Below are 13,123 nucleotides of genomic sequence, written 5' to 3'. Positions count from 1 at the left end.
TAGTTTGTCTATAAAGAGGTCGTACATCTTCTCCGGTCTCTCCGGTACATACAGACATCTCTCTCCCTCACATCTATTATAATCCCAGGACCTGCAGTATTTTGAGATCACGTCACGTGACGCCGTGGTCACAAACCACCACTGGCCTCACCAGACACTCCGTAACAAAAGGCGTACATGACGTCATGTCGGATGTCGTCGGATATAAAGGTTATCACACCGTCGCATGTTTCTGTGATTTCATCAGGAAGATCTACTGAACCGTCATCATAAATATCAGGGAAATATCTGTCTCTGATTTTGTCTTTTATACTGTTTTCTGACAGTTCATTGAGCTTCACCTGATATCTGTCAGTTAACAGTAAGCAATACAATAGACATCGGACATCTGGTGGATAGGTATGGTATGTACCTAATAAAGAAAGGATTTATTAATAGCGAACCAAAATATACTTAAGACTAGTCAAGATATTTATCTCATAACATTTAACAATTCTTTCTCCACATTTTAAATTTTGTTTTATCCGTAAAATAGATATAAAATCTGAAGTGAATATAAGAAGATATTGTTTCGTATCCTGCCTTGTATGCAATTTTAAAATCATTTTACTAGGGGTTTTGTTTTCTGTTCAATTTGTGATGATCGTGTTCGGTGTTAATTTGATACATTTGAGAGTTTGATGGAAGCCGAGATTAATCCATATGTCTTAAGCCCTTGTGTTTTTTCCGCCATTTTATATCATAAATGGATAGAAAACTTTTACTAGATATTGGGTAGTTTCTATTAACAAGAGGCCCATGGGCCACATTGCTCACCTGAGCACTGTTGCTGCAGGAAAAAGTCGAATTTAGTTTATTATTGAAAAGTTTTAATCCAAAAGTATAGTCCCATGTTCAATATTCTATCTATGTAATTATGTATTTGTTGTTACTAAATGCGTCATTTGTTTAACGTAAATGTAAAAATGTAAGTCATCATTTTGACATTTGTGATAACATTTCCGTTTATTCGTGTTTAAAAAGTGTAACATGTAAACGGGATATAATGTCTGTGTAGTTGCGTTAAGAGTGAATGCATTATTTATTAAATGAAAAAATAAATCTTGATCTCCGTGTTTAATAAATTGTGTAATCAAGTTCGGTAATTATCCGCTCGATGTTAGTTCGACATTCGTATTTCATTATTTCGTAAGATTTTAACATTATGACGACAGATGGCGCTCTCCACATCTTTTGGGAAACGGACTATATAGAATAGATTATGAGGACCAGTTTATACGTTCCTTCGGAACTACTGAGTATTTTCCCGGACTTTTGAAAGATTGAGGTAATTTTTTTTTTTGGAGCAAGGAAGACATTTTACCGTAGAAAATTTATATCATCTTTGTATGAAAAGTTTCAAACAATTTGTTTATCATAACCAAGTTTCTCTTCCTGTGTGTTTATAATTGACGATAGAGATAATTCGGTCACATAGCATATAGTTGTGACTGTGATGCATGGATAAGTTATTAAGTGTGAGAACTTCACATTATGGTGATTCATTACCACTCCAGTATATTATTTTAACAAAAACTGCCACTTGTGTTCTTTGTCAGGGTCCAGTCCAAAGACTATTTCGACCTAGATCTACGTAGCTATTTAAAGCACCACAGGCACCTGAATTTTTATCAGTAAGTTATTTAGCGACTTATAGATAAAAATTCAGGTGCCTGTGAAAGCACCTTGAAGTAGCTTTATTTATACACCCCCACCCCCGCTTGAAAAGCGGGAGGATATATATAGTATTCGGTATGCCTGTCTGTCTGTTACGCTTTTGGGCAGCATTACTCATCTCTTATCTGCAACTCCTCTTATACCACCGAGTGAAATTTAATGAAACTTTCACTTAATCTTTATCATGTTTATTGTAACCCCCCCCCCCGCTTGAAAAGCGGGAGTGTACATAGTAATCGGTATGTCCGTCCGTCTGTATGTCTAGCTGTCCATCCGTCTGTCTGTCCATTACGCTTTGTCCTCTCTTATCTGCAACTCCTCTCAGACAACTGAATGAATGATTGAGATTTGATGAAACTTTCACAGAGTCTTTATTACATATTTCCATTGTGACCTCCTATTTTATTTTAAGATCTGACACATATTTTGGGTTTTCCTTAGCAAAACATAGACACTGCCATTACATTCATATGGGAGGCGGGGGTACCATTTAGTGAGTTCATCACTCACAGCAACTCTAGAACTATTTTCATTTTACCATTGTGCACCTCTTATTTTACTTTTGGGTTTCCCACAGCAAGACATGGACACTGCTAGATGTTATATTTTCATATGGGAGGCGGGGGGTATCGTTTAGTAAGCTCATTACTCACAATACCTTAAGTTTCATTAATTTGTAGTTGTCTTCCCTTGAATGCGGGCATGGCCCTTCATTTGAACAAACTTGAATCCCCTTTATCCAATGATACTTTGTGTCAAGTTTGGTAGAAATCTGACGAGTGGTTCTTGGGAAGAAATCAAAACTGAGAAAAGTTTACAAACAGCTAGCTCAGTGGCAGATCCAGAAATTTTGATTTTTTTATTTTGGATACGAAAAGGGGGCCTGTGCTCCTAGCTCCTCTAAGTCAGCCAGTGAAGCTAGCATTGTAGATGCCGGACAAAATATGATCAGAAAAGCTCACTTGGTCCTTCGGCTAGAGTGAACTAAAACATTTACCTATTTATGATTTCTGGAATCTGAATTGACTTGAGAATGGTACATTTTACAAGAATGGGGCATATCACTTATCTCACTTTTCATTCATGAATTTCAGTAATCATTTTAATTATCATATGACTCGAGAACTCTTTCAATCATCCAGCTAGGAAACATGTTCACCCTGCATGTTTAATGCAAATCTACTAGAACATGGACATTAAATGTTTTAGAAAATTAAGCATCTTTCTTTCACTCCTTGAATTATTTTCTATTTTTTGACTCAATTTAAAAACACAAGTACAGAGGTTTCTACTTTTTCAGAATAGAGAGACTGTGGCGTGAGGTGTGGACTGGATGCACATCCTATTATTATCAACTTTTTACTCAGATGGAGGATAACGCTTTGCTAGATGTAACAAATGAACAAAACATACAAGCTTTACATCTGGTATTTAAGCCAAAAATCCAGCAGCATTTAGACAGCTTTGTTGAGGCATTGATAAGGAGACCTTTGCGCTCACAGAATTCACAGCCACCTATGAAACTTTGGATTAGAGGCCAAGCACTGGATTTATTTAGAACAAGAGGCACAAGGGCCTTGAATCGCTCTTCTGATAAATTGTACAAACTATCACTTCTATTTGAAGCCTCTAACCCTAAGTATCCTATTAAAGACCCAAGTTGCATCACCTGACAAAGTTTTATGATTCTTACCCAATTAGAACTCCTTTTTGGTCAGTACAATAGACTGAAATGTGCAAACAAAATCAACAAAATTTTAGCTGAATTGTGCAAAGACTTACTAAACATCTTTCTCGGGATGGCGTACATCTAACTGACAAGGGAAAGAAGAAATATTATCATCACCTAAAACGTGCTCTAAGTGCCCACATTTGACTTGATGAACTCTTTTCTTCAAAATTATCTTTGTTTTGTGTACGTTTCCTGTTGTAATAAATACTCGTGGTTGTTTTAAATTAAACATGTCTTTCTTCTGATTAATATTGTATATTGTATATTTATAAAATTTATTTAATTATAATACTAACAAAGGCCCAAGGGCCTTGAATTGCTCTTCTGATAAATTGTACAACCTAGCTATTCTATCTGAAGCCTCTAACCCTAAGTATCCAAGACCCAGAATGCATCAAATAATAAAGTTTGATTATTAAGCCAATAAGTACCCAGAGAAGGTACTTAAATATAGCCATAAATAATGTCCAAAGTAGTTTACTGTCGCCTAATGTTTAGTTGACGATTTTCGAATCCCAAGAAACTTCAACTAACAAAGTTTGATGATTCTAAAGGCAATAAGTATCTGAGATATTCCAAAAAAGGTCACCCTTTATAGTCCACATTATAGTCCACATTCTCCGAAAAGCAAAGATGCCTCAACTGACAAAGTTTAACAACTCTAGGTTAATCAGTACTCGAAATATGAAATTATAGCCATAAAATGTAAAAAGTATGTCAAAGTGAAGTACTTTTTGGTTTTTGCGGTCCCGAAAATCCAAGTGCATCAACTGACAAAGTTTGATGATTCTAAACCAATAAGTACCTTGAATACTACTTAAATATAGCCATAAAATGTCAAAAGTAGGTCAACTTCACCTACCGGTACTTTCTTGTCTACATTATTGGAAAAACTAAAATGGATCACATGACAAAGTTTGATTATTTAAGCCAATAAGTACTAGAGATACTTAAATATAGCCATAAAATGTCGAAAGTAGGTCACTGTGACTTAATTCATAGTTCCGACACGTCAATCAAACTTATTTTATTAGCCAATCAGATTGTTCCGTATAATTAGTCACAGAAGCGCTTCGATCGGCCGCCATGTTGTCCCACAAACAAACCTTTGACAAGTTGTGGGAAGTTTAAGTTTTTGTTAAAAAATGGTATTGCGGTGTGCGTGGGGAACCTGTAATGTTGATGAGAGATATCCTGAGAGGTTACAGAACGGTGTTAAGCTTATTTTGTTCCCAAAACCGAAAACTAATCTCCAGAAATGTCTTCGGTGGATCAAGGCTTGCGGACGTCCACACGAACAGTTGAACATTCAGAGAATAAACAAACACAAAGCTGTTTGTTCAAAGGTACAGCTGGTGATAATTTAATGTTTATGACTGTTGTGCACACTGAGTCTTAATTTATTAGTTGTATAAAACCTAGAACTTAGGAATATACCATACCTGCATACCGTACAAATTCGGGATGCATCGATTTTACACATCTTTGTAATAAAAAAAATGGGCTGTTATTCATATTGCAAGAGATGGTAATTGATATTTATGTGTTTAAGTGTTGTTAATGCTTACTATGTAATAAATTTTAAAACACCGTAAGGTTTGAGGCCAATGTTATTGAATTATTTACAGCATTTCGTGGGAGGTAATGGACCAACTGTGGAATTTCCTGACCCATTACAAGCTGATGGATCAGCTGTTCGACCGACCAGGCCACTTCGCAAACGGTCTAGCACATACGCTGAGAGTAACCCAGTGTCAAAGAAAAAAAGAATTCTAAGGTAAAAACCCACAAATTGACAAATTTGAGGTTTGGGGAGGTAATGACCAACAAATTGACTAATTCCATCATTACGTCGATCACAACATATTCATTGTAAAGCCTACCAAATACCATCCTGTAAAAGTGATTTCCCTCGTACCATCAAAGAGTGAAAAAACATACCATCAGAGATAGTCGCTGCAAATACACCAGAGACCTTAGGTCTCAGGTGATCACGTACCATAATCTATGATTATTATTTTAATTTTTTTAATTTTTGTAACTTCATGCACACTACATTTGCCATTATAATCAGCTAGTTGATTGTGGACATTACATGCTAGAAGCAGAATCTTTCTTCCTACATATTTTTTTTAATTTTTTATAGTACAACAGATATAGAAGAACATGGAGAAGATGTGAACTCAACAACAGAAACTGAAACGTCAAACAACATCAACAGTAGTAGCAACATATCTGTACAAACAGAAGAACCTTGTAAGCATTCAAAAGTTTCCAAGTTAGGCTACCTTAACTTAATTTTGTACTGTTTGTTTAGCAAGAAACGGCTTTGCGTAGGTTTTGAAAAAAACACACAACTTTTCCAGCATAGTGGTCATAAATGGAAGGTCAGGCTGTATTCTCTCCACAAAGATATCTTTCTGTGTGAAAACAACAAAATCACAAAATGCACAACCTGTGATCATGAGTTGGCCCTGAATTTGTGCATAATGTGCATGAGTTTTTTTCAATGTGATTTCATTGTTTTTACACAAAAAGAAATCTCGCACATTCCCGCATGCTTCCGCAATTGTCATATTCCTAGCAGAATATGGACATTTAATTTCAATCAGACCGCAGTGACCATTGTCACACACCTTACCATCCGGAGTTGCCCCTAAAAAGGCAAACTCCTTGTTAATAACTAGCCCACAGGTGTGGATGTGCCTAGCTGGAAAGTCTTTTAAGTATCTAGACTTTGCATCCTTTTCGTGGATTTTACCGTATTCTAAGGATGGAGCGGAAATCTTTTTAGTGTTAAATATGCTTCCCAGAAACTTGTCATTAGGGGTCGACTTTCTTTGCAAAATTTTCCCAAAATTAGATGCAGTCAAACGATTCTTTCTTTCATTGTACCATTGTGCTGAATCACTTTGTTCTCTTGTATACAATTCAATTTTAATGGGATCACAATCTTTGTATTTCATATTCAAATCTATATACTCTTGTGGCAATGGTACTGGGGCTGGGTGGAATATATCAGTATTGCCACAACCATCCGACATGGGTGGCTCAACCTCCTTAATGTTATTTGTCTGAAAAAAAACTCCACTATGTATTAAACTGAAATAAGTCTTAGTAAGTATATGATTAAAATTTATCTTCTATCATTCTAGGGATTTCTCCAATTGAGATGTTTGCAATGGCCACAGAGCTACACATGTTAAGAGAAAAAGAGACGCAGTACGAAGCTACAATCTGCACTCTGAAAGAGGAAATAAAGGAACTTAAAGACAAACTATCATCTGAGGATCAGAAGCCATCATTTGGAGTCGACGAAGTGATAAGAAGAGAGAGGAAAATTGAAGAATTTGTTTAAATATTACACTGGCATTGTATATATAAGATTTGCTGGTCTCTTAGCATTTTTAGTTTCAGATGAATCCTCAGTAAATTATGAAAAAGGTCGAAAAGACATTAAAAAGTTGTCACTGCAAGATGGACTCTTTTTAACTTTATGTAGACTGAGACATAACTTTGGTTTGAAAGATTTGTCAGTTAGGTTCAAACTATCACTGCAGTCATCTGGAATTATATTTAATACTTGGATTTCATTGATGTATTATAAGTTGGGCCAACTTTGTATTTGGCCTCATCGTGATGTTATTATTAATAACATGCCTAAAGATTTTAAAAATGATTACCCCACTACTTTGGTAATTATTGATGGTACTGAATTTAGAACACAAGCACCATGTGCACTTGGTTTGCAAAGTCAGCTTTACAGTGATTATAAGTCTAGTACTACTTTGAAAGCTTTAACTGGTTGTGATCCAAATGGTTCAGTGATTTTTGCATCCGAATTGTTTACAGGATGTATATCAGATAAACAAATTTGTGAACAGTCTGGATTTTACAACGTTCTTGAATCACTAAAATTAAAAGGTTATGTAAAAGATGGGGATGCTATTATGGCTGATAAAGGGTTTACTATTAGAGAGGAATTAAGTAATTTAAATTTGGTATTGAATATTCCACCAATGGCTTCTTCAACATGCCAGATGTCAGTTTCAGACACTGTGCTTACTGAGAAGATTGCTTAGCATCGTGTGCACATTGAAAGACTTATCGCAAAGGTTAAAACTTACAAAATGCTTTCTGTTCGCATTCCTACATCATTATTTAAAAACATTAACAAAATTTGGTCTGTATGTTGTCACTTGACACTATTTCATGATGTGTTTGTAACAGACAGTAAACATGGTAAATAGTCTACTTTTTTTACGAGTTAAGCATTTCAGTGTATTGACACATATCATTGACTTTGGCATTTAACTTGTGATGCGGATAATTTATATACATCATTTAAAATTATTAGCAAATTTTCCAACTGCATTTATATTTAAATATTTATTGTGGTTATTGTAAACATGTACCTGATATGACAATATTGAGCCTATCTGCACATCACCAAGGGGGGTGTTTACTAATGGGTGATCTGCAGACACAGTATATTCCAGAGGGGTTCCTTTTAGTGAACTCAGCTGCAGTATGTCATTTTTGGACACTTTGGGTAGACTGATATTAAAATTTGACGTATGAATTAATATTTTTTCAAGTTGTGATTTTTTTGTACATTATTATTGTTATTATGACTGATCAATTAAAAAATCTGAGCTTAAATTTGTACGAAATTGTAGCCATGAAGAATACTGTATTATTAAATATAATGGTTTTATTTCCAAAAGAAAAAAGTCTTTGTCTTTTCACATACTCTTCATTTAAGTCTAACTGGCATGTCACAGGTTTTCTTTTTCTTGATTCAGTTGGTCTTGCTACCACCACATGATTAATAGGGACAGGCTTGATCTTTGAGCCCCTGGGCACATGCCACTGCTGTGGGATGCTTGTACAACTTTGTTGTTCAGGCACATTTGAAAAATTATGGAGTTTGAACCCCTGCAGACTCTTTATTAGACCAACTACATGGGAACAGTGACCATTTAAACTACAAGGAAAAGTTAAACCTAAATTTCAAATAGCAAAGTGGAAGAAAATGGAACATTCTTAAGCTTCATAAAACCAATTGTCAGCATGTCTGACGATTTAAAAAAAATATTTCTAATCAGACTCATAAGGTAACGAATCAAATTATCAGTAATAAATAAATTACCAACTTCAAAGGAATTTGGCTAGGCCTAGGAAATGAAGAAGTTTGTCTATATAATACCTATTGTGTATTTTGACTGAATTTATTCATTTTATATCATTTAATAAAAATCCTGAACCATGCAGTTGATTATTTATCACGTCAACATATCTGTGAAAATTAATTGGGTCACCAATGTTTACATTCCGATGGGCCTTGGCCTAACGTAACCATGATAAATAACAAGATTTTCTTAATAAATACGAAAATATTTGGGTGATGTATACACATACCCAACTTTACAGGAGCACTGAGACTCGGTTATCGCATTTATTAAATTTTTAATTTCCAAACTAAGTTGGTGCGGCGATTGATTTTTTCTCATCGACCTCCAGCATCTTGCAGCGACTTGTACGGAGTTATCCAAACTGAAAATCTTAATATTATGGATATACCCTTGGGTAAAATAATTCAAACCCTTCTGTAAAACTTTATCTGATAATTTTGAATTGTTGGGTAGGTATTTCACACAGAAATCGTCTGGAATTAACTTTAAACTGTCGGTCGCCACCGAAGATGATGCAGCCTGCATCGCCATAATGTGGGACTTGGTAACGGTAGCTAAGGTGGGCGGAGCTACGGAAGACAAGTCGGAACTATGAATTTTTGGTCATCACTCTTCGAAAACCCAAGATGCATCAACTTACAAAGTTTGATGATTCTAAGCCAATAAATACCTAAGATCCTTTTATATAGCCATAAAATGTCAAAAGTAGGTCACCGTGACCTACATTTTGGTCAACATTTTTCAGAGTCCCAAGATGCATCGCCTGACCAAGTTTGATGATCGTAGGTTTGAAGGTAATCAAAATATGCCTTTTAAACAATTTGAAAACAAATGCCTGTAAAATTCTAAAAGTAGGTCATGGTGACCTACTTTTTCTTTAATATGTTTTTAGGTTCCAAGATGCAGCAACTTACAAAATTTGATGATTCTTACCCTTTCAGTGCCTGAAATAATGAGATAAAATGTTTTGAAAAGGATAGGTCATAAAGTTCAAAATGTAGGTCATGGTGACCTACTTTTAAGTTTACCTTGTTCAAGGGCCCAAGATGCATCAACTGACTAAGTTTGATGATCATAGGCCTTAAAGTGTCCAAAATATGCCTTCAAATCAATTTGAAAACAAATAATCGCAAAATTTAAAAAGTAGGTCATCGTGACTTTTGAGTTAACATGATGTGAAGTCCTAAGATGCATCAACTTACAAGATTTGGCGATCCTAGTCTTTATAGTAAACAAAATATAAACATTTTCATTAATTGTAAATTTAGGTAAACTTTAAAGTAACCTTGAGACCACGCCCTTTGCCCCAGGGTCATGCCTTGAACAATATTTAATCTTCAACATATCCTCGTCCTTGTATGTAAGTTTGGTGAAAATCTGCCCGGTGGTTCTGGAGAAGAAGATTTATTAGCAACCAGTACTTTTGGTTTTGTTTTACTGATTATCCCCCCTTGTTTTAGGGTCCCAACCCTTATTTTAGTATAAATGGTAGCTCTTGGGCCAAGGATACCCTGTGACAAATTTGACACTGATTGGCCAAGGGGTTCTTGAGTTATGGCCCATATTCTAAAAAGTTAACGCACACCGCACGACGAACAAATGGCCATAGAATTAGCTCTTTGAGCCTTTGGCTCAGAAGAGCTTACAAGAGATGTTTGTAAAACACTTATGCCCCCCTCCCCCACAAATTGGTCCATAAGTATAACTCTGTCAAAAATGGTGTGATCATACCCAAAACATATCTTGAACTAGATATTAATCATCTGACTAATTGTTTACTAAATTCCATTTCAATATGTGCAACCTCTCCAATGAAAATGAACGGGAACTGCATTTAATTGGAATTTTTCCAAGTCCAAGGGGCATAACTCTGTCAACAATGGTGCGATCATACCAAAAACAGAACTTAACCTAGATATTAATCTGACTAATCTGTATACTTAATTCCATTTCAATATGTGCGACCTCTCCAAAGAAAATGAAGGGAAACTGCAAAAATATGAAATTTTTCTAAGTCCAAGGGGCTTAATTCTGTCATTTATGGTGCGATCGTACCCAAAACAGAACTTGACCTAGATATTAATCTGACTAATCTGTATACTAAATTCCATTTCAATATGTGCAACCTCTCCAAAGAAAATGAACGGAAACTGCAAAAATATGGAATTTTTCTAAGTGCAAGGGGCATAACTCTGTCAATTACTGTGCTTGAAATAGAGATAAATGTACCAGAACAGTGCATCGAATTAATAGCAGATCATCCTGCACATGACATACTCAGACATAGACAGTTTCATAAAACTATACACGGAAGTATTAAGATTATTAATTAATCAGAATGAGCAACATTGATTAACAGGAATGCATGATAATCATTTTTTGTATTTCTATCATTTTTTATTGAATTCAGAAGACTCTTCCAGGGAGATCATTTATTTGATGTTTAGTTGGAAAATGATTAAATGTAAATGAACAAAATTAATGTATTCTCCAATTTCTTTTCAACCTGCAGGTAAAAAAAATGAGGGAAACATACAATAACTTGCTCAAAATAAATAAAGTTAAGGTCAAAGGAAAGGTCAAGGTCAATAAATGCTGATGAAGTTGAAATCTTACATCAGTATGTAATAGCAAATGGAGTTTGATAGAAAAAAATATGAATGGTTTCTTTAAAACTAAGTTAAACACAAATTGAGAGGTACAAAAATCTCTAAGGTCAAAAGTTCAATGTAGTTGGTATCAAATGAAAGGTCTTGCCACATAAAATACTTATGTAAAGTATGAAAGCCCTAGCCCTAACCGTTCAGTAGTTATGGTCAAGGTTTTTTTTTTTAAGTATATTCTGCTTGTATATCGCAGATAGTATAACCACACAACAATCGGTGCATTGATTTATTGTGATAACGGTAAAGAACTGAAACAAAACAAAAACAAAGAATTACTCATCAGTTACATGATAAATGATATCACTATATAACTATAGATGTAGCATAAACTGTGTAATAGGTTGTAAATAAAAAATATTCAAAAGATAAATAGACATAAGATTCACTATAAATTCCAAAATATAAAGTTATGACAAAAATGGGTTTCCATAGAAAAATGTTATGAACGTACTCCAGTTTTAAGTTTAAAGATTATGACAACAACAGTGTTCCATACTTTCAAGAGATAACAATAGATATTCCTAATAAACAAATTACAAACATTTCATACAAAAACACTGTCGATATGATAAATATACGCGTAATAAACAAAAATAGCACAGGTTTACTTACAGTGTGTGGCAGCTCAAGTCAAAAAATGAAGAAATCTAGCAAGGGTCTCCATGTGTGGGTCACACAGGAAATACTAACAGGAAGTGAGGATTTTAGGAAAAGTAACTCCAAATTTACAAGTAAAAAGATAACTCTTGAAATAATGACAGATAACTATTTGATTAAGAGAGATAACTCTAGCTCTGAAATACATACAAAAGATTTAGGAAAAATATAAATATATAAATACAAATTAAATGTTGATAAACATTACACTCCCCGTCTGATATCAAAGGATATCACTATTAACCTTATTACATGAAATGTTCAATATATCAAATAACAGTCGTAAAGAATCTAGAACATTGTTACGTGGAATCACACCTCAATCAGAAGAACAGTCTCTGTGACCGGGCGCGTATAAAACACATTAACACCGTCTCTGTTCACACGGAGTCTTACTTTACGGACTTTCTCGTCAGATTCACTTGGGTACACTTGTTCCACCACTGCCATCTTCCAGTCACAACGATGGGCCAAGCTAACCTTAAGTAACACAACATCACCCACGGACAAATTCCTCTGGTTTTGTGCCCACTTCCTTCGACTTTGTAGTGTGACTAAGAATTCCTTCCGCCATCGTTTCCAGAATAAGTCTGCGAGTAGCTGAGATAACTCTAGCTCTGAAATAGATACAAAAGATTTAGGAAAAATATAAATATATAAATACAAATTAAATGTTGATAAACATTACACTCCCGGTCTGATATCAAAGGATATCACTATTAACCTTATTACATGAAATGTTCAATATATCAAATAACAGTCGTAAAGAATCTAGAACATTGTTACGTGGAATCACACCTCAATCAGAAGAACAGTCTCTGTGACCGGGCGCGTATAAAACACATTAACACCGTCTCTGTTCACACGGAGTCTTACTTTACGGACTTTCTCGTTAGAATCACTTGGGTACACTTGTTCCACCACTGCCATCTTCCAGTCACAACGATGGGCCAAGCTATCCTTAAGTAACACAACATCACCCACGGACAAATTCCTCTGGTTTTGTGCCCACTTCCTTCGACTTTGTAGTGTGACTAAGAATTCCTTCCGCCATCGTTTCCAGAATAGGTCTGCGAGTAGCTGAACTCTCTTCCACTGCGCCTTGAATGCGTCTTTTTCATCAAAGGGTCCTAGTGGTTCTTCGCCTTTGTCCGTCT

At 35.2% G+C, this 13,123-nt stretch overlaps 1 pseudogene; it reads left to right on the top strand.

Annotated features, from left to right (window-relative positions):
- Positions 1–4,563: 4,563 nt before the first annotated feature.
- On the top strand, positions 4,564–8,012 carry LOC134283318 (uncharacterized; annotated as a pseudogene).
- The last annotated feature ends 5,111 nt before the right edge of the window (positions 8,013–13,123 follow it).

Source organism: Saccostrea cucullata, unplaced genomic scaffold (assembly GCF_032062105.1).
Source record: "Saccostrea cucullata isolate Sc308-1 unplaced genomic scaffold, CSIRO_AGI_Scuc_v1 ctg11092, whole genome shotgun sequence".
Taxonomy (NCBI): Eukaryota; Metazoa; Mollusca; class Bivalvia; order Ostreida; family Ostreidae; genus Saccostrea; species Saccostrea cuccullata.
The sequence above is the reverse complement of the archived record's forward strand: the minus strand, read 5'-3'. Positions and strand labels throughout refer to the sequence as shown.